This window comes from Rhinoderma darwinii, unplaced genomic scaffold, assembly GCF_050947455.1.
Source record: "Rhinoderma darwinii isolate aRhiDar2 unplaced genomic scaffold, aRhiDar2.hap1 Scaffold_3422, whole genome shotgun sequence".
NCBI lineage: Eukaryota > Metazoa > Chordata > Amphibia > Anura > Rhinodermatidae > Rhinoderma > Rhinoderma darwinii.
In genome coordinates, this window is record NW_027463436.1 from 76,234 (window position 1) to 95,607 (window position 19,374).

Genomic DNA, 19,374 nt, shown 5'->3' on the forward strand with positions numbered 1-19,374 from the left:
TATGTCGTTTAGATTTTGTTTCACAATCGATTAAAAAGGACTATGGATTAAAGCATTTAATGTCAATGGCCATTCTAAGCTGAATGTGCCTGCTCTCGTCAGATCGCAGAAGTTACACAGCTTAAGGCCTCGCTAGTACCAGTGTGGGAGACTGTCTGGGAATCCGTGGTGCGGTTGACTTTTTATTAAGTCGTTTAGATTTTGTTTCACAATCGATTAAATAGGACTATGGATTAAAGCATTTAACGTCAATGGCCATTCTAAGCTGAATGTGCCTGCTCTCGTCAGATCGCAGAAGTTACACATCTTAAGGATTCGCTAGTACCAGTGTGGGAGACTGTCTGGGAATCCGTGGTGCGGTTGACTTTTTATTATGTCGTTTAGATTTTGTTTCACAATCGATTAAAAAGGACTATGGATTAAAGCACTTAATGTCAATGGCCATTCTAAGCTGAATGTCCCTGCTCTCGTCAGATCGCAGAAGTTACACAGCTTAAGGCCTCGCTAGTTCCAGTGTGGGAGACTGTCTGGGAATCCGTGGTGTGGTTGACTTTTGATTATGTCGTTTAGATTTTGTTTCACAATAGATTAAATAGGACTATGGATTAAAGCATTTAACGTCAATGGCCATTCTAAGCTGAATGTGCCTGCTCTGGTCAGAACGCAGAAGTTACACAGCTTAAGGCCTCGCTAGTACCAGTGTGGGAGACTGTCTGGGAATCCGTGGTGCGGTTGAATTTTTATTATGTCGTTTAGATTTTGTTTCACAATAGATTAAATAGGACTATGGATTAAGGCTTTTAATGTTAATGGCCATTCTAAACTGAATGTGCCTGCTCTCGTCAGATCGCAGAAGTCACACAGCTTAAGGCCTCGCTAGTACCAGTGTGGGAGACTGTCTGGGAATACGTGGTGCGGTTGACTTTTTATTATGTCGTTTAGATTTTGTTTCACAATCGATTAAAAAGGACTATGGATTAAAGCATTTAATGTCAATGGCCATTCTAAGCTGAATGTGCCTGCTCTCGTCAGATCGCAGAAGTTACACAGCTTAAGGCCTCGCTAGTACCAGTGTGGGAGACTGTCTGGGAATCCGTGGTGCGGTTGACTTTTTATTAAGTCGTTTAGATTTTGTTTCACAATAGATTAAATAGGACTATGGATTAAAGCATTTAACGTCAATGGCCATTCTAAGCTGAATGTGCCTGCTCTCGTCAGATCGCAGAAGTTACACAGCTTAAGGACTCGCTAGTACCAGTGTGGGAGACTGTCTGGGAATCCGTGGTGCGGTTGACTTTTTATTATGTCGTTTAGATTTTGTTTCACAATCGATTAAAAAGGACTATGGATTAACGCATTTAACGTCAATGGCCATTCTAAGCTGAATGTCCCTGCTCTCGTCAGATCGCAGAAGTTACACAGCTTAAGGCCTCGCTAGTACCAGTGTGGGAGACTGTCTGGGAATCCGTGGTGCGGTTGACTTTTTATTATGTCGTTTAGATTTTGTTTCACAATCGATTAAAAAGTACTATGGATTAAAGCATTTGATGTCAATGGCCATTCTAAACTGAATGTGCCTGCTCTCGTCAGATCGCAGAAGTTACACAGCTTAAGGCCTCGCTAGTACCAGTGTGGGAGACTGTCTGGGAATCCGTGGTGTGGTTGACTTTTGATTATGTCGTTTAGATTTTGTTTCACAATAGATTAAATAGGACTATGGATTAAAGCATTTAACGTCAATGGCCATTCTAAGCTGAATGTGCCTGCTCTGGTCAGAACGCAGAAGTTACACAGCTTAAGGCCTCGCTAGTACCAGTGTGGGAGACTGTCTGGGAATCCGTGGTGCGGTTGAATTTTTATTGTGTCGTTTAGATTTTGTTTCACAATCGATTAAAAAGGACTATGGATTAAATCCTTTAATGTCAATGGTCATTCTAAGCTGAATGTCCCTGCTCTTGTTAGATCGCAGAAGTTACACAGCTTAACGCCTCGCTAGTACCAGTGTGGGAGACTGTCTGGGAATCCGTGGTGCGGTTGCCTTTTTATTATGTCGTTTAGATTTTGTTTCACAATAGATTAAATAGGACTATGGATTAAGGCTTTTAATGTTAATGGCCATTCTAAGCTGAATGTGCCTGCTCTCGTCAGATCGCAGAAGTTACACAGTTTAAGGCCTCGCTAGTACCAGTGTGGGAGACTGTCTGGGAATCCGTGGTGCGGTTGACTTTTTATTATGTCATTTAGATTTTGTTTCACAATCGATTAAAAAGGACTATGGATTAAAGCATTTAATGTCAATGGCCATTCTAAGCTGAATGTGCCTGCTCTCGTTAGATCGCAGAAGTTACACAGCTTAACGCCTCGCTAGTACAAGTGTGGGAGACTGTCTGGGAATCCGTGTTGCGGTTGACTTTTTATTAAGTCGTTTAGATTTTGTTTCACAATAGATTAAATAGGACTATGGATTAAAGCATTTAACGTCAATGGCCATTCTAAGCTGAATGTGCCTGCTCTCGTCAGATCGCAGAAGTTACACAGCTTAAGGACTCGCTAGTACCAGTGTGGGAGACTGTCTGGGAATCCGTGGTGCGGTTGACTTTTTATTATGTCGTTTAGATTTTGTTTCACAATCGATTAAAAAGGACTATGGATTAAAGCATTTAATGTCAATGGCCATTCTAAGCTGAATGTCCCTGATCTCGTCAGATCGCAGAAGTTACACAGCTTAAGGCCTCGCTAGTACCAGTGTGGGAGACTGTCTGGGAATCCGTGGTGCGGTTGACTTTTTATTATGTCGTTTAGATTTTGTTTCACAATCGATTAAAAAGTACTATGGATTAAAGCATTTAATGTCAATGGCCATTCTAAGCTGAATGTGCCTGCTCTCTTTAGATCGCAGAAGTTACACAGCTTAAGGCCTCGCTAGTACCAGTGTGGGAGACTGTCTGGGAATCCGTGGTGCGGTTGACTTTTTATTATGTTGTTTAGATTTTGTTTCACAATAGATTAAATAGGACTATGGATTAAAGGATTTAATGTCAATGGCCATTCTAAGCTGAATGTGCCTGCTCTCGTCAGATCGCAGAAGTTACGCAGCTTAAGGCCTCGCTAGTACCAGTGTGGGAGACTGTCTGGGAATCCGTGGTGCGGTTGAATTTTTATTGTGTCGTTTAGATTTTGTTTCACAATCGATTAAAAAGGACTATGGATTAAAGCCTTTAATGTCAATGGCCATTCTAAGCTGAATGTCCCTGCTCTTGTTAGATCGCAGAAGTTACACAGCTTAACGCCTCGCTAGTACCAGTGTGGGAGACTGTCTGGGAATCCGTGGTGCGGTTGACTTTTTATTATGTTGTTTAGATTTTGTTTCACAATAGATTAAATAGGACTATGGATTAAGGCTTTTATTGTTAATGGCCATTCTAAGCTGAATGTGCCTGCTCTCGTTAGATCGCAGAAGTTACACAGCTTAACGCCTCGCTAGTACCAGTGTGGGAGACTGTCTGGGAATCCGTGGTGCGGTTGACTTTTTATTATGTCGTTTAGATTTTGTTTCACAATCGATTAAAAAGGACTATGGATTAAAGTATTTAATGTCAATGGCCATTCTAAGCTGAATGTGCCTGCTCTCGTCAGATCGCAGAAGTTACACAGCTTAAGGCCTCGCTAGTACCAGTGTGGGAGACTGTCTGGGAATACGTGGTGCGGTTGACTTTTTACTATGTTGTTTAGATTTTGTTTCACAATAGATTAAATAGGACTATGGATTAAGGCTTTTAATGTCAATGGCCATTCTAAGCTGAATGTGCCTGCTCTCGTAGATCGCAGAAGTTACACAGCTTAAGGCCTCGCTAGTACCTGTGTGGGAGACTGTCTGGGAATCCGTGGTGCGGTTGACTTTTTATTATGTTGTTTAGATTTTGTTTCACAATCGATTAAAAAGGACTATGGATTAAAGCATTTAATGTCAATGGCCATTCTAAGCTGAATGTGCCTGCTCTCGTCAGATCGCAGAAGTTACACAGCTTAAGGCCTCGCTAGTACCAGTGTGGGAGACTGTCTGGGAATCCGTGGTGCGGTTGAATTTTTATTATGTCGTTTAGATTTTGTTTCACAATCGATTAAAAAGGACTATGGATTAAAGCATTTAATGTCAATCACCATTCTAAGCTGAATGTCCCTGCTCTCGTCAGATCGCAGAAGTTACACAGCTTAAGGACTCGCTAGTACCAGTGTGGGAGACTGTCTGGGAATCCGAGGTGCGGTTGACTTTTTATTATGTCGTTTAGATTTTTTTTCACAATCGATTAAAAAGGACTATGTATTAAAGCATTTAGTGTCAATGGCCATTCTAAGCTGAATGTCCCTGCTCTCGTCAGATCGCAGAAGTTACACAGCTTAAGGCCTCGCTAGTACCAGTGTGGGAGACTGTCTGGGAATCTGTGGTGCGGTTGAATTTTTATTATGTCGTTTAGATTTTGTTTCACAATCGATTAAAAAGGACTATGGATTAAAGCATTTAATGGCAATGGCCATTCTAAGCTGAATGTCCCTGCTCTCGTCAGATCGCAGAAGTTACACAGCTTAAGGCCTTGCTAGTACCAGTGTGGGAGACTGTCTGGGAATCCGTGGTGCGGTTGACTTTTTATTATGTTGTTTAGATTTTGTTTCACAATCGATTAAAAAGGACTATGGATTAAAGCATTTAATGTCAATGGCCATTCTAAGCTGAATGTACCTGCTCTCGTCAGACCGCAGAAGTTACACAGCTTAAGGCCTCGCTAGTACCAGTGTGGGAGACTGTCTGGGAATCCGTGGTGCGGTTGACTTTTTATTATGTCGTTTAGATTTTGTTTCACAATCGATTAAAAAGGACTATGGATTAAAGCATTTAATGACAATGGCCATTCTAAGCTGAATGTCCCTGCTCTCGTCAGATCGCAGAAGTTACACAGCTTAAGGCCTCGCTAGTACCAGTGTGGGAGACTGTCTGGGAATCCGTGGTGCGGTTGACTTTTTATTATGTCGTTTAGATTTTGTTTCACAATCGATTAAAAAGGACTATGGATTAAAGCATTTAATGTCAAAGGCCATTCTAAGCTGAATGTGCCTGCTCTCGTCAGATCGCAGAAGTTACACAGCTTAAGGCCTCGCTAGTACCAGTGTGGGAGACTGTCTGGGAATCCGTGGTGCGGTTGACTTTTTATTATGTCGTTTAGATTTTGTTTCACAATAGATTAAATAGGACTATGGATTAAAGCATTTAACGTCAATGGCCATTCTGAGCTGAATGTCCCTGCTCTCGTCAGATCGCAGAAGTTACACAGCTTAAGGCCTCGCTAGTACCATTGTGGGAGACTGTCTGGGAATCCGTGGTGCGGTTGCCTTTTTATTATGTCGTTTAGATTTTGTTTCACAATCGATTAAAAAGGACTATGGATTAAAGCATTTAATGTCAATGGCCATTCTAAGCTGAATGTGCCTGCTCTCGTCAGATCGCAGAAGTTACACAGCTTAAGGCCTCGCTAGTACCAGTGTGGGAGACTGTCTGTAAATCCGTGGTGCGGTTGACTTTTTATTATGTCGTTTAGATTTTGTTTCACAATCGATTAAAAAGGACTATGGATTAAAGCATTTAATGTCAATGGCCATTCTAAGCTGAATGTGCCTGCTCTCGTCAGATCGCAGAAGTTACACAGCTTAAGGCCTCGCTAGTACCAGTGTGGGAGACTGTCTGGGAATCCGTGGTGCGGTTGACTTTTTATTATGTCGTTTAGATTTTGTTTCACAATAGATTAAATAGGACTATGGATTAAAGCATTTAACGTCAATGGCCATTCTAAGCTGAATGTCCCTGCTCTCGTCAGAACGCAGAAATTACACAGCTTAAGGCCTCGCTAGTACCAGTGTGGGAGACTGTCTGGGAATCCGAGGTGCGGTTGACTTTTTATTATGTCGTTTAGATTTTGTTTCACAATCAATTAAAAAGGACTATGGATTAAAGCATTTAATGTCAATGTCCATTCTAAGCTGAATGTACCTGCTCTCGTCAGATCGCAGAAGTTACACAGCTTAAGTCCTTGCTAGTACCAGTGTGGGAGACTGTCTGGGAATCCGTGGTGCGGTTTACTTTTTATTATGTCGTTTAGATTTTGTTTCACAATAGATTAAATAGGACTATGGATTAAAGCATTTAATGTCAATGGCCATTCTAAGCTGAATGTGCCTGCTCTTGTCAGAACGCAGAAGTTACACAGCTTAAGGCCTCGCTAGTACCAGTGTGGGAGACTGTCTGGGAATCCGTGGTGCGGTTGACTTTTTATTATGTTGTTTAGATTTTGTTTCACAATAGATTAAATAGGACTATGGATTAAGGCTTTTAATGTCAATGGCCATTCTAAGCTGAATGTGCCTGCTCTCGTCAGATCGCAGAAGTTACACAGCTTAAGGCCTCGCTAATACCAGTGTGGGAGACTGTCTGGGAATCCGTGGTGCGGTTGACTTTTTATTATGTTGTTTAGATTTTGTTTCACAATAGATTAAATAGGACTATGGATTAAGGCTTTTAATGGCAATGGCCATTCTAAGCTGAATGTGCCTGCTCTCGTCAGATCGCAGAAGTTACGCAGCTTAAGGCCTCGTTAGTACCAGTGTGGGAGACTGTCTGGGAATCCGTGGTGCGGTTGACTTTTTATTATGTCGTTTAGATTTTGTTTCACAATCGATTAAAAAGGACTATGGATTAAAGCATTTAATGTCAATGGCCATTCTAAGCTGAATGTGCCTGCTCTCGTTAGATTGCAGAAGTTACACAGCTTAACGCCTCGCTAGTACCAGTGTGGGAGACTGTCTGGGAATCCGTGGTGCGGTTGACTTTTTATTATGTTGTTTAGATTTTGTTTCACAATCGATTAAAAAGGACTATGGATTAAAGCATTTATTGTCAATGGCCATTCTAAGCCGAATGTGCCTGCTCTCGTCAGATCGCAGAAGTTACACAGCTTAAGGCCTCGCTAGTACCAGTGTGGGAGACTGTCTGGGAATCCGTGGTGCGGTTGACTTTTTATTATGTCGTTTAGATTTTGTTTCACAATCGATTAAAGAGGACTATGGATTAAAACATTTAATGTCAATGGCCATTCTAAGCTGAATGTGCCTGCTCTCGTCAGATCGCAGAAGTTACACAGCTTAAGTCCTCGCTAGTACCAGTGTGGGAGACTGTCTGGGAATCCGTGGTGCGGTTGACTTTTTATTATGTCGTTTAGATTTTGTTTCACAATAGATTAAATAGGACTATGGATTAAAGCATTTAATGTCAATGGCCATTCTAAGCTGAATGTGCCTGCTCTCGTCAGAACGCAGAAGTTACACAGCTTAAGGCCTCGCTAGTACCAGCGTTGGAGACTGTCTGGGAATCCGTGGTGCGGTTGAATTTTTATTATGTCGTTTAGATTTTGTTTCACAATCGATTAAAAAGGACTATGGATTAAAGCATTTAATGCCAATGGCCATTCTAAGCTGAATGTCCCTGCTCTCGTCAGATCGCAGAAGTTACACAGCTTAAGGCCTCGCTAGTACCAGTGTGTGAGACTGTCTGGGAATCGGTGGTGCGGTTGACTTTTAATTATGTTGTTTAGATTTTGTTTCACAATAGATTAAATAGGACTATGGATTAAGGCTTTTAATGTCAATGGCCATTCTAAGCTGAATGTGCCTGCTCTCGTCAGATCGCAGAAGTTACACAGCTTAAGGCCTCGCTAGTACCAGTGTGGGAGACTGTCTGGGAATCCGTGGTGTGGTTGACTTTTTATTATGTCGTTTAGATTTTGTTTCACAATCGATTAAAAAGGACTATGGATTAAAGCATTTAATGTCAATGGCCATTCTAAGCTGAATGTGCCTGCTCTCGTCAGATCGCAGAAGTTACACAGCTTAAGGCCTCGCTAGTACCAGTGTGGGAGACTGTCTGGGAATCCGTGGTGCGGTTGACTTTTTATTATGTCGTTTAGATTTTGTTTCACAATAGATTAAATAGGACTATGGATTAAAGCATTTAACGTCAATGGCTATTCTAAGCTGAATGTCCCTGCTCTCGTCGGAACGCAGAAATTACACAGCTTAAGGCCTCGCTAGTACCAGTGTGGGAGACTGTCTGGGAATCCGAGGTGCGGTTGACTTTTTATTATGTCGTTTAGATTTTGTTTCACAATCGATTAAAAAGGACTATGGATTAAAGCATTTAATGTCAATGGCCATTCTAAGCTGAATGTGCCTGCTCTCGTTAGATTGCAGAAGTTACACAGCTTAACGCCTCGCTAGTACCAGTGTGGGAGACTGTCTGGGAATCCGTGGTGCGGTTGACTTTTTATTATGTTGTTTAGATTTTGTTTCACAATCGATTAAAAAGGACTATGGATTAAAGCATTTATTGTCAATGGCCATTCTAAGCCGAATGTGCCTGCTCTCGTCAGATCGCAGAAGTTACACAGCTTAAGGCCTCGCTAGTACCAGTGTGGGAGACTGTCTGGGAATCCGTGGTGCGGTTGACTTTTTATTATGTCGTTTAGATTTTGTTTCACAATCGATTAAAGAGGACTATGGATTAAAACATTTAATGTCAATGGCCATTCTAAGCTGAATGTGCCTGCTCTCGTCAGATCGCAGAAGTTACACAGCTTAAGGCCTCGCTAGTACCAGCGTTGGAGACTGTCTGGGAATCCGTGGTGCGGTTGAATTTTTATTATGTCGTTTAGATTTTGTTTCACAATCGATTAAAAAGGACTATGGATTAAAGCATTTAATGCCAATGGCCATTCTAAGCTGAATGTCCCTGCTCTCGTCAGATCGCAGAAGTTACACAGCTTAAGGCCTCGCTAGTACCAGTGTGTGAGACTGTCTGGGAATCGGTGGTGCGGTTGACTTTTAATTATGTTGTTTAGATTTTGTTTCACAATAGATTAAATAGGACTATGGATTAAGGCTTTTAATGTCAATGGCCATTCTAAGCTGAATGTGCCTGCTCTCGTCAGATCGCAGAAGTTACACAGCTTAAGGCCTCGCTAGTACCAGTGTGGGAGACTGTCTGGGAATCCGTGGTGTGGTTGACTTTTTATTATGTCGTTTAGATTTTGTTTCACAATCGATTAAAAAGGACTATGGATTAAAGCATTTAATGTCAATGGCCATTCTAAGCTGAATGTGCCTGCTCTCGTCAGATCGCAGAAGTTACACAGCTTAAGGCCTCGCTAGTACCAGTGTGGGAGACTGTCTGGGAATCCGTGGTGCGGTTGACTTTTTATTATGTCGTTTAGATTTTGTTTCACAATAGATTAAATAGGACTATGGATTAAAGCATTTAACGTCAATGGCTATTCTAAGCTGAATGTCCCTGCTCTCGTCGGAACGCAGAAATTACACAGCTTAAGGCCTCGCTAGTACCAGTGTGGGAGACTGTCTGGGAATCCGAGGTGCGGTTGACTTTTTATTATGTCGTTTAGATTTTGTTTCACAATCAATTAAAAAGGACTATGGATTAAAGCATTTAATGTCAATGGCCATTCTAAGCTGAATGTGCCTGCTCTCGTCAGATCGCAGAAGTTACACAGCTTAAGGCCTTGCTAGTACCAGTGTGGGAGACTGTCTGGGAATCCGTGGTGCGGTTGAATTTTTATTATGTAGTTTAGATTTTGTTTCACAATCGATTAAAAAGGACTATGGATTAAAGCATTTATTGTCAATGGCCATTCTAAGCCGAATGTGCCTGCTCTCGTCAGATCGCAGGAGTTACACAGCTTAAGGCCTCGCTAGTACCAGTGTGGGAGACTGTCTGGGAATCCGTGGTGTGGTTGACTTTTTATTATGTCGTTTAGATTTTGTTTCACAATCGATTAAAAAGGACTATGGATTAAAGCATTTAATGTCAATGGCCATTCTAAGCTGAATGTGCCTGCTCTCGTCAGATCGCAGAAGTTACACAGCTTAAGGCCTCGCTAGTACCAGTGTGGGAGACTGTCTGGGAATCCGTGGTGCGGTTGACTTTTTATTATGTCGTTTAGATTTTGTTTCACAATAGATTAAATAGGACTATGGATTAAAGCATTTAACGTCAATGGCTATTCTAAGCTGAATGTCCCTGCTCTCGTCGGAACGCAGAAATTACACAGCTTAAGGCCTCGCTAGTACCAGTGTGGGAGACTGTCTGGGAATCCGAGGTGCGGTTGACTTTTTATTATGTCGTTTAGATTTTGTTTCACAATCGATTAAAAAGGACTATGGATTAAAGCATTTAATGTCAATGGCCATTCTAAGCTGAATGTGCCTGCTCTCGTTAGATTGCAGAAGTTACACAGCTTAACGCCTCGCTAGTACCAGTGTGGGAGACTGTCTGGGAATCCGTGGTGCGGTTGACTTTTTATTATGTTGTTTAGATTTTGTTTCACAATCGATTAAAAAGGACTATGGATTAAAGCATTTATTGTCAATGGCCATTCTAAGCCGAATGTGCCTGCTCTCGTCAGATCGCAGAAGTTACACAGCTTAAGGCCTCGCTAGTACCAGTGTGGGAGACTGTCTGGGAATCCGTGGTGCGGTTGACTTTTTATTATGTCGTTTAGATTTTGTTTCACAATCGATTAAAGAGGACTATGGATTAAAACATTTAATGTCAATGGCCATTCTAAGCTGAATGTGCCTGCTCTCGTCAGATCGCAGAAGTTACACAGCTTAAGTCCTCGCTAGTACTAGTGTGGGAGACTGTCTGGGAATCCGTGGTGCGGTTGACTTTTTATTATGTCGTTTAGATTTTGTTTCACAATAGATTAAATAGGACTATGGATTAAAGCATTTAATGTCAATGGCCATTCTAAGCTGAATGTGCCTGCTCTCGTCAGAACGCAGAAGTTACACAGCTTAAGGCCTCGCTAGTACCAGCGTTGGAGACTGTCTGGGAATCCGTGGTGCGGTTGAATTTTTATTATGTCGTTTAGATTTTGTTTCACAATCGATTAAAAAGGACTATGGATTAAAGCATTTAATGCCAATGGCCATTCTAAGCTGAATGTCCCTGCTCTCGTCAGATCGCAGAAGTTACACAGCTTAAGGCCTCGCTAGTACCAGTGTGTGAGACTGTCTGGGAATCGGTGGTGCGGTTGACTTTTAATTATGTTGTTTAGATTTTGTTTCACAATAGATTAAATAGGACTATGGATTAAGGCTTTTAATGTCAATGGCCATTCTAAGCTGAATGTGCCTGCTCTCGTCAGATCGCAGAAGTTACACAGCTTAAGGCCTCGCTAGTACCAGTGTGGGAGACTGTCTGGGAATCCGTGGTGTGGTTGACTTTTTATTATGTCGTTTAGATTTTGTTTCACAATCGATTAAAAAGGACTATGGATTAAAGCATTTAATGTCAATGGCCATTCTAAGCTGAATGTGCCTGCTCTCGTCAGATCGCAGAAGTTACACAGCTTAAGGCCTCGCTAGTACCAGTGTGGGAGACTGTCTGGGAATCCGTGGTGCGGTTGACTTTTTATTATGTCGTTTAGATTTTGTTTCACAATAGATTAAATAGGACTATGGATTAAAGCATTTAACGTCAATGGCTATTCTAAGCTGAATGTCCCTGCTCTCGTCGGAACGCAGAAATTACACAGCTTAAGGCCTCGCTAGTACCAGTGTGGGAGACTGTCTGGGAATCCGAGGTGCGGTTGACTTTTTATTATGTCGTTTAGATTTTGTTTCACAATCAATTAAAAAGGACTATGGATTAAAGCATTTAATGTCAATGGCCATTCTAAGCTGAATGTGCCTGCTCTCGTCAGATCGCAGAAGTTACACAGCTTAAGGCCTTGCTAGTACCAGTGTGGGAGACTGTCTGGGAATCCGTGGTGCGGTTGAATTTTTATTATGTAGTTTAGATTTTGTTTCACAATCGATTAAAAAGGACTATGGATTAAAGCATTTATTGTCAATGGCCATTCTAAGCCGAATGTGCCTGCTCTCGTCAGATCGCAGAAGTTACACAGCTTAAGGCCTCGCTAGTACCAGTGTGGGAGAATGTCTGGGAATCCGTGGTGCGGTTGACTTTTTATTATGTCGTTTAGATTTTGTTTCACAATCGATTAAAGAGGACTATGGATTAAAGCATTTAATGTCAATGGCCATTCTAAGCTGAATGTGCCTGCCCTCATCAGATTGCAGAAGTTACACAGCTTAAGGCCTCGCTAGTACCAGTGTGGGAGACTGTCTGGGAATCCGTGGTGCGGTTGACTTTTTATTATGTCGTTTAGATTTTGTTTCACAATAGATTAAATAGGACTATGGATTAAAGCATTTAATGTCAATGGCCATTCTAAGCTGAATGTGCCTGCTCTCATCAGAACGCAGAAGTTACACAGCTTAAGGCCTCGCTAGTACCAGCGTTGGAGACTGTCTGGGAATCCGTGGTGCGGTTGAATTTTTATTATGTCGTTTAGATTTTGTTTCACAATCGATTAAAAAGGACTATGGATTAAAGCATTTAATGTCAATGGCCATTCTAAGCTGAATGTCCCTGCTCTCGTCAGATCGCAGAAGTTACACAGCTTAAGGCCTCGCTAGTACCAGTGTGTGAGACTGTCTGGGAATCCGTGGTGCGGTTGAGTTTTAATTATGTTGTTTAGATTTTGTTTCACAATAGATTAAATAGGACTATGGATTAAGGCTTTTAATGTCAATGGCCATTCTAAGCTGAATGTGCCTGCTCTCGTTAGATCGCAGAAGTTACACAGCTTAAGGCCTCGCTAGTACCAGCGTTGGAGACTGTCTGGGAATCCGTGGTGCGGTTGAATTTTTATTATGTCGTTTAGATTTTGTTTCACAATCGATTAAAAAGGACTATGGATTAAAGCATTTAACGTCAATGGCCATTCTAAGCTGAATGTGCCTGCTCTCGTCAGAACGCAGAAGTTACATAGCTTAAGTCCTCGCTAGTACCAGTGTGGGAGACTGTCTGGGAATCCGTGGTGCGGTTGACTTTTTATTATGTTGTTTAGATTTTGTTTCACAATAGATTAAATAGGACTATGGATTAAGGCTTTTAATGTCAATGGCCATTCTAAGCTGAATGTGCCTGCTCTCGTCAGATCGCAGAAGTTACACAGCTTAAGGCCTCGCTACTACCAGTGTGGGAGACTGTCTGGGAATCCGTGGTGCGGTTGACTTTTTATTATGTCGTTTAGATTTTGTTTCACAATCGATTAAAAAGGACTATGGATTAAAGCATTTAATGTCAATGGCCATTCTAAGCTGAATGTGCCTGCTCTCGTTAGATTGCAGACGTTACACAGCTTAACTCATCGCTAGTACCAGTGTGGGTGACTGTCTGGGAATCCGTGGTGCGGTTGACTTTTTATTATGTCGTTTAGATTTTGTTTCACAATAGATTAAATAGGACTATGGATTAAAGCATTTAACGTCAATGGCCATTCTAAGCTGAATGTGCCTGCTCTCGTCAGATCGCAGAAGTTACACAGCTTAAGGCCTCGCTAGTACCAGTGTGGGAGACTGTCTGGGAATCCGTGGAGTGGATGAATTTTTATTATGTCGTTTAGATTTTGTTTCACAATCGATTAAAAAGGACTATGGATTAAAGCATTTAATGTCAATGGCCATTCTAAGCTGAATGTCCCTGCTCTCGTCAGATCGCAGAAGTTACACAGCTTAAGGCCTCGCTAGTACCAGTGTGGGAGACTGTCTGGGAATCCGTGGTGCGGTTGACTTTTTATTATGTCGTTTAGATTTTGTTTCACAATCGATTAAAAAGGACTATGGATTAAAGCATTTAAAGTCAATGGCCATTCTAAGCTGAATGTGCCTGCTCTCGTCAGATCGCAGAAGTTACACAGCTTAAGGCCTCGCTAGTACAAGTGTGGGAGACTGTCTGGGAATCCTTGGTGCGGTTGACTTTTTATTATGTCGTTTAGATTTTGTTTCACAATCGATTAAAAAGGACTATGGATTAAAGCATTTAATGTCAATGGCCATTCTAAGCTGAATGTGCCTGCTCTCGTCAGATCGCAGAAGTTACACAGCTTAAGGCCTCGCTAGTACCAGTGTGGTAGACTGTCTGGGAATCTGTGGTGCGGTTGACTTTTTATTATGTCGTTTAGATTTTGTTTCACAATCGATTAAAAAGGACTATGGATTAAAGCATTTAATGTCAATGGCCATTCTAAGCTGAATGTGCCTGCTCTCGTCAGATCGCAGAAATGACACAGCTTAAGGCCTCGCTAGTACCAGTGTGGGAGACTGTCTGGGAATCCGTGGTGCGGTTGACTTTTTATTATGTCGTTTAGATTTTGTTTCACAATAGATTAAATAGGACTATGGATTAAAGCATTTAATGTCAATGGCCATTCTAAGCTGAATGTCCCTGCTCTCGTCAGATCGCAGAAGTTATACAGCTTAAGGCCTCGCTAGTACCAGTGTGGGAGACTGTCTGGGAATCCGTGGAGCTGTTGACTTTTTATTATGTCGTTTAGATTTTGTTTCACAATCGATTAAAAAGGACTATGGATTAAAGCATTTAAAGTCAATGGCCATTCTAAGCTGAATGTGCCTGCTCTCGTCAGATCGCAGAAGTTACACAGCTTAAGTCCTCGCTAGTACCAGTGTGGGAGACTGTCTGGGAATCCGTGGTGGGGTTGACTTTTTATTATGTTGTTTAGATTTTGTTTCACAATAGATTAAATAGGACTATGGATTAAGGCTTTTAATGTCAATGTCCATTCTAAGCTGAATGTGCCTGCTCTCGTCAGATCGCAGAAGTTACACAGCTTAAGCCCTCGCTAGTACCAGTGTGGGAGATTGTCTGGGAATCCATGGTGCGGTTGAGTTTTTATTATGTCGTTTAGATTTTGTTTCACAATCGATTAAAAAGGACTATGGATTAAAGCATTTAATGTCAATGGCCATTCTAAGCTGAATGTGCCTGCTCTCGTCAGATCGCAGAAGTTACACAGCTTAAGGCCTTGCTAGTACCAGTGTGGGAGACTGTCTGGGAATGCGTGGTGCGGTTGACTTTTTATTATGTCGTTTAGATTTTGTTTCACAATCGATTAAAAAGGACTATGGATTAAAGCATTTAATGTCAATGGCCATTCTAAGCTGAATGTGCCTGCTCTTGTCAGATCGCAGAAGTTACACAGCTTAAGCCCTCGCTAGTACCAGTGTGGGAGACTGTCTGGGAATCCGTGGTGCGGTTGACTTTTTATTATGTCGTTTAGATTTTTTTTTTCACAATAGATTAAAAAGGACTATGGATTAAAGCATTTAATGTCAATGGCCATTCTAAGCTGAATGTGACTGCTCTCGTCAGATCGCAGAAGTTACACAGCTTAAGGCCTCGCAAGTACCAGTGTGGGAGACTGTCTGGGAATCCGTGGTGCGGTTGACTTTTTATTATGTCGTTTAGATTATGTTTCACAATAGATTAAATAGGACTATGGATTAAAGCATTTAACGTCAATAGCCATTCTAAGCTGAATGTGCCTGCTCTCGTCAGAACGCAGAAGTTACCCAGCTTAACGCCTCCCTAGTACCAGTGTGGCAGACTGTCTGGGAATCCGTGGTGCGGTTGACTTTTTATTATGTCGTTTAGATTTTGTTTCACAATCGATTAAAAAGGACTATGGATTAAAGCATTTAATGTCAATGGCCATTCTAAGCTGAATGTCCCTGCTCTCGTCAATTCGCAGAAGTTACACAGCTTAAGGCCTCGCTAGTACCAGTGTGGGAGACTGTCTGGGAATCCGTGGTGCTGTTGACTTTTTATTATGTCGTTTAGATTTTGTTTCACAATCGATTAAAAAGGACTATGGATTAAAGCAATTAATATCAATGGCCATTCTAAGCTGAATGTGCCTGCTCTCGTCAGATCGCAGAAGTTACACAGCTTAAGGCCTCGCTAGTACCAGTGTGGGAGACTGTCTGGGAATCCGTGGTGCGGTTGACTTTTTATTATGTCGTTTAGATTTTGTTTCACAATCGATTAAAAAGGACTATGGATTAAAGCATTTAATGTCAATGGCCATTCTAAGCTGAATGTGCCTGCTCTCGTCAGATCGCAGAAAATACACAGCTTAAGGCCTCGCTAATACCAGTGTGGGAGACTGTCTGGGAATCCGTGGTGCGGTTGATTTTTTATTATGTCGTTTAGATTTTGTTTCACAATAGATTAAATAGGACTATGGATTAAAGCATTTAACGTCAATGGCCATTCTAAGCTGAATGTGCCATCTCTCGTCAGAACGCAGAAGTTACACAGCTTAAGGCCTCGCTAGTACCAGTGTGTGAGACTGTCTGGGAATCCGTGGTGCGGTTGAATTTTTATTATGTCGTTTAGATTTTGTTTCACAATCGATTAAAAAGGACTATGGATTAAAACATTTAATGTCAATGGCCACTCTAAGCTGAATGTCCCTTCTCTCGTCAGATCGCAGAAGTTACACAGCTTAAGGCCTCGCTAGTACCAGTGTGGGAGACTGTCTGGGAATCCGTGGTGCGGTTGACTTTTTATTATGTCGTTTAGATTTTGTTTCACAATCGATTAAAAAGGACTATGGATTAAAGCATTTAATGTCAATGGCCATTCTAAGCTGAATGTGCCTGCCCTCGTTAGATCGCAGAAGTTACACAGCTTAACGCCTCGCTAGTACCAGTGTGGGAGACTGTCTGGGAATCCGTGGTGCGGTTGACTTTTTATTATGTCGTTTAGATTTTGTTTCACAATCGATTAAAAAGGACTATGGATTAAAACATTTAATGTCAATGGCCATTCTAAGCTGAATGTGCCTGCTCTCATCAGATCGCAGAAGTTACACAGCTTAAGGCCTCGCTAGTACCAGTGTGGGAGACTGTCTGGGAATCCGTGGTGCGGTTGACTTTTTATTATGTCGTTTAGATTTTGTTTCGCAATAGATTAAATAGGACTATGGATTAAAGCATTTAACGTCAATGGCCATTCTAAGCTGAATGTGCCTGCTCTCGTCAGATCGCAGAAGTTACACAGCTTAAGGACTCGCTAGTACCAGTGTGGGAGACTGTCTGGGAATCCGTGGTGCGGTTGAATTTTTATTATGTCGTTTAGATTTTGTTTCACAATCGATTAAAAAGGACTATGGATTAAAGCATTTAATGTCAATGGCCAGTCTAAACTGAATGTCCCTGCTCTCGTCAGATCGCAGAAGTTACACAGCTTAAGGCCTCGCTAGTACCAGTGTGGGAGACTGTCTGGGAATCCGTGGTGCGGTTGACTTTTTATTATGTTGTTTAGATTTTGTTTCACAATAGATTAAATAGGACTATGGATTAAAGCTTTTAATGTCAATGGCCATTCTAAGCTGAATGTTCCTTCTCTCGTCAGATCGCAGAAGTTACACAGCTTAAGGCCTCGCTAGTACAAGTGTGGGAGACTGTCTGGGAATCCGTGGTGCGGTTGACTTTTTATTATGTCGTTTAGATTTTGTTTCACAATCGATTAAAAAGGACTTTGGATTAAAGCATTTAATGTTAATGGCCATTCTAAGCTGAATGTGCCTGCTCTCGTTAGATCGCAGAAGTTACACAGCTTAACGCCTCCCTAGTACCAGTGTGGGAGACTGTCTGGGAATCCGTGGTGCGGTTGACTTTTTATTATGTTGTTTAGATTTTGTTTCACAATAGATTAAATAGGACTATGGATTAAGGCTTTTAAGGTCAATGGCCATTCTAAGCTGAATGTGCCTGCTCTCGTCAGATCGCAGAAGTTACACAGCTTAAGGCCTCGCTAGTACCAGTGTGGGAGACTGTCTGCGAATCCGTGGTGCTGTTGACTTTTTATTATGTCGTTTAGATTATGTTTCACAATCGATTAAAAAGGACTATGGATTAAAGCATTTAAAGTCAATGGCCATTCTAAGCTGAATGTGCCTGCTCTCGTTAGATCGTAGAAGTTACACAGCTTAACGCCTCGCTAGTACCAGTGTGTGAGACTGTCTGGGAATCCGTGGTGCGGTTGACTATTTATTATGTCGTTTAGATTTTGTTTCACAATAGATTAAATAGGACTATGGATTAAAGCATTTAACGTCAATGGCCATTCTAAGCTGAATGTGCCTGCTCTCGTCCGAACGCAGAAGTTACACAGCTTAAGGCCTCGCTAGTACTAGTGTGGGAGACTGTCTGGGAATCTGTGGTGCGGTTGAGTTTTTATTATGTCGTTTAGATTTTGTTTCACAATCGATTAAAAAGGACTATGGATTAAAGCATTTAATGTCAATGGCCATTCTAAGCTGAATATCCCTGCTCTCGTCAGATCGCAGAAGTTACACAGCTTAACGCCTCGCTAGTACCAGTGTGGGAGACTGTCTGTGAATCCGTGGTGCGGTTGACTTTTTATTATGTCGTTTAGATTTTGTTTCACAATCGATTAAAAAGGACTATGGATTAAAGCATTTAATGTCAATGGCCATTCTAAGCTGAATGTGCCTGCTCTCGTTAGATCGCAGAAGTTACACAGCTTAACGCCTCGCTAGTACCAGTGTGGGAGACTGTCTGGGAATCCGTGGTGCGGTTGACTATTTATTATGTCGTTTAGATTTTGTTTCACAATAGATTAAATTGGACTATGGATTAAAGCATTTACCGTCAATGGCCATTCTAAGCTGAATGTGCCTGCTCTCGTCAGATCGCTGAAGTTACACAGCTTAAGGCCTCGCTAGTACCAGTGTGGGAGACTGTCTGGGAATCCGTGGTGCGGTTGAATTTTTATTATGTCGTTTAGATTTTGTTTCACAATCGATTAAAAAGGACTATAGATTAAAGCATTTAATGTCAATGGCCATTCTAAGCTGAATGTCCCTGCTCTTGTCAGATCGCAGAAGTTACACAGCTTAAGGCCTCGCTAGTACCAGTGTGGGAGACTGTCTGGGAATCCGTGGTGCGGTTGACTTTTTATTATGTCGTTTAGATTTTGTTTCACAATCGATTAAAAAGGACTATGGATTAAAGCATTTAATGTCAATGGCCATTCTAAGCTGAATGTGCCTGCTCTCGTCAGATCGCAGAAGTTACACAGCTTAAGGCCTCGCTAGTACCAGTGTGGGAGACTGTCTGGGAATTCGTGGTGCAGTTGCCTTTTTATTATGTCGTTTAGATTTTGTTTCACAATCGATTAAAAAGGACTATGGATTAAATCATTTAATGTCAATGGCCATTCTAAGCTGAATGTGCCTGCTCTCGTCAGATCGCAGAAGTTACACAGCTTAAGGCCTCGCTAGTACCAGTGTGGGAGACTGTCTGGGAATCCGTGGTGCGGTTGAATTTTTATTATGTCGTTTCGATTTTGTTTCACAATCG

General features: G+C 41.7%; 89 pseudogenes; all 89 read left to right on the forward strand.

The window, feature by feature from the left end:
* The first annotated feature begins 61 nt into the window (after positions 1-61).
* LOC142706051 (5S ribosomal RNA) lies at positions 62-180 on the forward strand (annotated as a pseudogene).
* A 253-nt stretch (positions 181-433) lies between these two features.
* On the forward strand, positions 434-552 carry LOC142706717 (5S ribosomal RNA; annotated as a pseudogene).
* A 67-nt stretch (positions 553-619) lies between these two features.
* On the forward strand, positions 620-738 carry LOC142706655 (5S ribosomal RNA; annotated as a pseudogene).
* Positions 739-805: 67 nt separating this feature from the next.
* LOC142706631 (5S ribosomal RNA) lies at positions 806-924 on the forward strand (annotated as a pseudogene).
* A 67-nt stretch (positions 925-991) lies between these two features.
* On the forward strand, positions 992-1,110 carry LOC142706064 (5S ribosomal RNA; annotated as a pseudogene).
* Positions 1,111-1,177: 67 nt separating this feature from the next.
* LOC142706600 (5S ribosomal RNA) lies at positions 1,178-1,296 on the forward strand (annotated as a pseudogene).
* A 67-nt stretch (positions 1,297-1,363) lies between these two features.
* LOC142706279 (5S ribosomal RNA) lies at positions 1,364-1,482 on the forward strand (annotated as a pseudogene).
* A 67-nt stretch (positions 1,483-1,549) lies between these two features.
* On the forward strand, positions 1,550-1,668 carry LOC142706571 (5S ribosomal RNA; annotated as a pseudogene).
* A 67-nt stretch (positions 1,669-1,735) lies between these two features.
* Positions 1,736-1,854, forward strand: LOC142706656 (5S ribosomal RNA; annotated as a pseudogene).
* A 253-nt stretch (positions 1,855-2,107) lies between these two features.
* Positions 2,108-2,226, forward strand: LOC142706433 (5S ribosomal RNA; annotated as a pseudogene).
* Positions 2,227-2,479: 253 nt separating this feature from the next.
* Positions 2,480-2,598, forward strand: LOC142706601 (5S ribosomal RNA; annotated as a pseudogene).
* Positions 2,599-2,665: 67 nt separating this feature from the next.
* Positions 2,666-2,784, forward strand: LOC142706521 (5S ribosomal RNA; annotated as a pseudogene).
* A 67-nt stretch (positions 2,785-2,851) lies between these two features.
* Positions 2,852-2,970, forward strand: LOC142706366 (5S ribosomal RNA; annotated as a pseudogene).
* A 67-nt stretch (positions 2,971-3,037) lies between these two features.
* Positions 3,038-3,156, forward strand: LOC142706310 (5S ribosomal RNA; annotated as a pseudogene).
* Positions 3,157-3,409: 253 nt separating this feature from the next.
* LOC142706038 (5S ribosomal RNA) lies at positions 3,410-3,528 on the forward strand (annotated as a pseudogene).
* A 67-nt stretch (positions 3,529-3,595) lies between these two features.
* LOC142706357 (5S ribosomal RNA) lies at positions 3,596-3,714 on the forward strand (annotated as a pseudogene).
* Positions 3,715-3,781: 67 nt separating this feature from the next.
* On the forward strand, positions 3,782-3,899 carry LOC142706698 (5S ribosomal RNA; annotated as a pseudogene).
* Positions 3,900-3,966: 67 nt separating this feature from the next.
* Positions 3,967-4,085, forward strand: LOC142706440 (5S ribosomal RNA; annotated as a pseudogene).
* Positions 4,086-4,152: 67 nt separating this feature from the next.
* LOC142705984 (5S ribosomal RNA) lies at positions 4,153-4,271 on the forward strand (annotated as a pseudogene).
* Positions 4,272-4,338: 67 nt separating this feature from the next.
* On the forward strand, positions 4,339-4,457 carry LOC142706624 (5S ribosomal RNA; annotated as a pseudogene).
* Positions 4,458-4,524: 67 nt separating this feature from the next.
* Positions 4,525-4,643, forward strand: LOC142706619 (5S ribosomal RNA; annotated as a pseudogene).
* Positions 4,644-4,710: 67 nt separating this feature from the next.
* On the forward strand, positions 4,711-4,829 carry LOC142706405 (5S ribosomal RNA; annotated as a pseudogene).
* Positions 4,830-4,896: 67 nt separating this feature from the next.
* LOC142706462 (5S ribosomal RNA) lies at positions 4,897-5,015 on the forward strand (annotated as a pseudogene).
* A 67-nt stretch (positions 5,016-5,082) lies between these two features.
* LOC142706473 (5S ribosomal RNA) lies at positions 5,083-5,201 on the forward strand (annotated as a pseudogene).
* Positions 5,202-5,268: 67 nt separating this feature from the next.
* On the forward strand, positions 5,269-5,387 carry LOC142706532 (5S ribosomal RNA; annotated as a pseudogene).
* Positions 5,388-5,454: 67 nt separating this feature from the next.
* On the forward strand, positions 5,455-5,573 carry LOC142706679 (5S ribosomal RNA; annotated as a pseudogene).
* Positions 5,574-5,640: 67 nt separating this feature from the next.
* Positions 5,641-5,759, forward strand: LOC142706076 (5S ribosomal RNA; annotated as a pseudogene).
* A 67-nt stretch (positions 5,760-5,826) lies between these two features.
* LOC142706431 (5S ribosomal RNA) lies at positions 5,827-5,945 on the forward strand (annotated as a pseudogene).
* Positions 5,946-6,198: 253 nt separating this feature from the next.
* On the forward strand, positions 6,199-6,317 carry LOC142706368 (5S ribosomal RNA; annotated as a pseudogene).
* A 67-nt stretch (positions 6,318-6,384) lies between these two features.
* Positions 6,385-6,503, forward strand: LOC142706476 (5S ribosomal RNA; annotated as a pseudogene).
* Positions 6,504-6,570: 67 nt separating this feature from the next.
* LOC142706249 (5S ribosomal RNA) lies at positions 6,571-6,689 on the forward strand (annotated as a pseudogene).
* A 67-nt stretch (positions 6,690-6,756) lies between these two features.
* Positions 6,757-6,875, forward strand: LOC142706142 (5S ribosomal RNA; annotated as a pseudogene).
* Positions 6,876-6,942: 67 nt separating this feature from the next.
* LOC142706413 (5S ribosomal RNA) lies at positions 6,943-7,061 on the forward strand (annotated as a pseudogene).
* Positions 7,062-7,128: 67 nt separating this feature from the next.
* Positions 7,129-7,247, forward strand: LOC142706459 (5S ribosomal RNA; annotated as a pseudogene).
* Positions 7,248-7,314: 67 nt separating this feature from the next.
* Positions 7,315-7,433, forward strand: LOC142706515 (5S ribosomal RNA; annotated as a pseudogene).
* A 253-nt stretch (positions 7,434-7,686) lies between these two features.
* On the forward strand, positions 7,687-7,805 carry LOC142706321 (5S ribosomal RNA; annotated as a pseudogene).
* Positions 7,806-7,872: 67 nt separating this feature from the next.
* On the forward strand, positions 7,873-7,991 carry LOC142706088 (5S ribosomal RNA; annotated as a pseudogene).
* A 67-nt stretch (positions 7,992-8,058) lies between these two features.
* LOC142706399 (5S ribosomal RNA) lies at positions 8,059-8,177 on the forward strand (annotated as a pseudogene).
* Positions 8,178-8,244: 67 nt separating this feature from the next.
* On the forward strand, positions 8,245-8,363 carry LOC142706143 (5S ribosomal RNA; annotated as a pseudogene).
* Positions 8,364-8,430: 67 nt separating this feature from the next.
* LOC142706414 (5S ribosomal RNA) lies at positions 8,431-8,549 on the forward strand (annotated as a pseudogene).
* Positions 8,550-8,616: 67 nt separating this feature from the next.
* Positions 8,617-8,735, forward strand: LOC142706587 (5S ribosomal RNA; annotated as a pseudogene).
* Positions 8,736-8,988: 253 nt separating this feature from the next.
* Positions 8,989-9,107, forward strand: LOC142706322 (5S ribosomal RNA; annotated as a pseudogene).
* Positions 9,108-9,174: 67 nt separating this feature from the next.
* LOC142706100 (5S ribosomal RNA) lies at positions 9,175-9,293 on the forward strand (annotated as a pseudogene).
* A 67-nt stretch (positions 9,294-9,360) lies between these two features.
* LOC142706400 (5S ribosomal RNA) lies at positions 9,361-9,479 on the forward strand (annotated as a pseudogene).
* Positions 9,480-9,546: 67 nt separating this feature from the next.
* On the forward strand, positions 9,547-9,665 carry LOC142706575 (5S ribosomal RNA; annotated as a pseudogene).
* A 67-nt stretch (positions 9,666-9,732) lies between these two features.
* LOC142705993 (5S ribosomal RNA) lies at positions 9,733-9,851 on the forward strand (annotated as a pseudogene).
* A 67-nt stretch (positions 9,852-9,918) lies between these two features.
* Positions 9,919-10,037, forward strand: LOC142706112 (5S ribosomal RNA; annotated as a pseudogene).
* A 67-nt stretch (positions 10,038-10,104) lies between these two features.
* On the forward strand, positions 10,105-10,223 carry LOC142706401 (5S ribosomal RNA; annotated as a pseudogene).
* A 67-nt stretch (positions 10,224-10,290) lies between these two features.
* LOC142706144 (5S ribosomal RNA) lies at positions 10,291-10,409 on the forward strand (annotated as a pseudogene).
* A 67-nt stretch (positions 10,410-10,476) lies between these two features.
* Positions 10,477-10,595, forward strand: LOC142706415 (5S ribosomal RNA; annotated as a pseudogene).
* A 67-nt stretch (positions 10,596-10,662) lies between these two features.
* On the forward strand, positions 10,663-10,781 carry LOC142706394 (5S ribosomal RNA; annotated as a pseudogene).
* Positions 10,782-10,848: 67 nt separating this feature from the next.
* LOC142706518 (5S ribosomal RNA) lies at positions 10,849-10,967 on the forward strand (annotated as a pseudogene).
* A 253-nt stretch (positions 10,968-11,220) lies between these two features.
* Positions 11,221-11,339, forward strand: LOC142706323 (5S ribosomal RNA; annotated as a pseudogene).
* Positions 11,340-11,406: 67 nt separating this feature from the next.
* Positions 11,407-11,525, forward strand: LOC142706124 (5S ribosomal RNA; annotated as a pseudogene).
* Positions 11,526-11,592: 67 nt separating this feature from the next.
* LOC142706402 (5S ribosomal RNA) lies at positions 11,593-11,711 on the forward strand (annotated as a pseudogene).
* A 67-nt stretch (positions 11,712-11,778) lies between these two features.
* LOC142706576 (5S ribosomal RNA) lies at positions 11,779-11,897 on the forward strand (annotated as a pseudogene).
* Positions 11,898-11,964: 67 nt separating this feature from the next.
* LOC142706058 (5S ribosomal RNA) lies at positions 11,965-12,083 on the forward strand (annotated as a pseudogene).
* Positions 12,084-12,150: 67 nt separating this feature from the next.
* On the forward strand, positions 12,151-12,269 carry LOC142706608 (5S ribosomal RNA; annotated as a pseudogene).
* Positions 12,270-12,336: 67 nt separating this feature from the next.
* On the forward strand, positions 12,337-12,455 carry LOC142706424 (5S ribosomal RNA; annotated as a pseudogene).
* A 67-nt stretch (positions 12,456-12,522) lies between these two features.
* LOC142706164 (5S ribosomal RNA) lies at positions 12,523-12,641 on the forward strand (annotated as a pseudogene).
* A 67-nt stretch (positions 12,642-12,708) lies between these two features.
* On the forward strand, positions 12,709-12,827 carry LOC142706652 (5S ribosomal RNA; annotated as a pseudogene).
* Positions 12,828-12,894: 67 nt separating this feature from the next.
* Positions 12,895-13,013, forward strand: LOC142706557 (5S ribosomal RNA; annotated as a pseudogene).
* A 67-nt stretch (positions 13,014-13,080) lies between these two features.
* LOC142706487 (5S ribosomal RNA) lies at positions 13,081-13,199 on the forward strand (annotated as a pseudogene).
* A 439-nt stretch (positions 13,200-13,638) lies between these two features.
* On the forward strand, positions 13,639-13,757 carry LOC142706280 (5S ribosomal RNA; annotated as a pseudogene).
* A 67-nt stretch (positions 13,758-13,824) lies between these two features.
* On the forward strand, positions 13,825-13,943 carry LOC142706686 (5S ribosomal RNA; annotated as a pseudogene).
* A 67-nt stretch (positions 13,944-14,010) lies between these two features.
* Positions 14,011-14,129, forward strand: LOC142706524 (5S ribosomal RNA; annotated as a pseudogene).
* Positions 14,130-14,196: 67 nt separating this feature from the next.
* LOC142706303 (5S ribosomal RNA) lies at positions 14,197-14,315 on the forward strand (annotated as a pseudogene).
* Positions 14,316-14,382: 67 nt separating this feature from the next.
* On the forward strand, positions 14,383-14,501 carry LOC142706239 (5S ribosomal RNA; annotated as a pseudogene).
* A 67-nt stretch (positions 14,502-14,568) lies between these two features.
* On the forward strand, positions 14,569-14,687 carry LOC142706024 (5S ribosomal RNA; annotated as a pseudogene).
* Positions 14,688-14,940: 253 nt separating this feature from the next.
* On the forward strand, positions 14,941-15,059 carry LOC142706371 (5S ribosomal RNA; annotated as a pseudogene).
* A 67-nt stretch (positions 15,060-15,126) lies between these two features.
* On the forward strand, positions 15,127-15,245 carry LOC142706012 (5S ribosomal RNA; annotated as a pseudogene).
* A 69-nt stretch (positions 15,246-15,314) lies between these two features.
* Positions 15,315-15,433, forward strand: LOC142706573 (5S ribosomal RNA; annotated as a pseudogene).
* A 253-nt stretch (positions 15,434-15,686) lies between these two features.
* On the forward strand, positions 15,687-15,805 carry LOC142706595 (5S ribosomal RNA; annotated as a pseudogene).
* Positions 15,806-15,872: 67 nt separating this feature from the next.
* Positions 15,873-15,991, forward strand: LOC142706375 (5S ribosomal RNA; annotated as a pseudogene).
* A 67-nt stretch (positions 15,992-16,058) lies between these two features.
* On the forward strand, positions 16,059-16,177 carry LOC142706025 (5S ribosomal RNA; annotated as a pseudogene).
* A 253-nt stretch (positions 16,178-16,430) lies between these two features.
* LOC142706120 (5S ribosomal RNA) lies at positions 16,431-16,549 on the forward strand (annotated as a pseudogene).
* Positions 16,550-16,616: 67 nt separating this feature from the next.
* On the forward strand, positions 16,617-16,735 carry LOC142706173 (5S ribosomal RNA; annotated as a pseudogene).
* Positions 16,736-16,802: 67 nt separating this feature from the next.
* LOC142706258 (5S ribosomal RNA) lies at positions 16,803-16,921 on the forward strand (annotated as a pseudogene).
* A 67-nt stretch (positions 16,922-16,988) lies between these two features.
* LOC142706077 (5S ribosomal RNA) lies at positions 16,989-17,107 on the forward strand (annotated as a pseudogene).
* A 67-nt stretch (positions 17,108-17,174) lies between these two features.
* LOC142706712 (5S ribosomal RNA) lies at positions 17,175-17,293 on the forward strand (annotated as a pseudogene).
* Positions 17,294-17,360: 67 nt separating this feature from the next.
* Positions 17,361-17,479, forward strand: LOC142706099 (5S ribosomal RNA; annotated as a pseudogene).
* A 253-nt stretch (positions 17,480-17,732) lies between these two features.
* Positions 17,733-17,851, forward strand: LOC142706529 (5S ribosomal RNA; annotated as a pseudogene).
* A 253-nt stretch (positions 17,852-18,104) lies between these two features.
* Positions 18,105-18,223, forward strand: LOC142706403 (5S ribosomal RNA; annotated as a pseudogene).
* A 67-nt stretch (positions 18,224-18,290) lies between these two features.
* Positions 18,291-18,409, forward strand: LOC142706171 (5S ribosomal RNA; annotated as a pseudogene).
* Positions 18,410-18,476: 67 nt separating this feature from the next.
* Positions 18,477-18,595, forward strand: LOC142706671 (5S ribosomal RNA; annotated as a pseudogene).
* A 67-nt stretch (positions 18,596-18,662) lies between these two features.
* Positions 18,663-18,781, forward strand: LOC142706645 (5S ribosomal RNA; annotated as a pseudogene).
* Positions 18,782-18,848: 67 nt separating this feature from the next.
* On the forward strand, positions 18,849-18,967 carry LOC142706553 (5S ribosomal RNA; annotated as a pseudogene).
* A 67-nt stretch (positions 18,968-19,034) lies between these two features.
* On the forward strand, positions 19,035-19,153 carry LOC142706336 (5S ribosomal RNA; annotated as a pseudogene).
* A 67-nt stretch (positions 19,154-19,220) lies between these two features.
* LOC142706441 (5S ribosomal RNA) lies at positions 19,221-19,339 on the forward strand (annotated as a pseudogene).
* Positions 19,340-19,374: the final 35 nt, after the last annotated feature.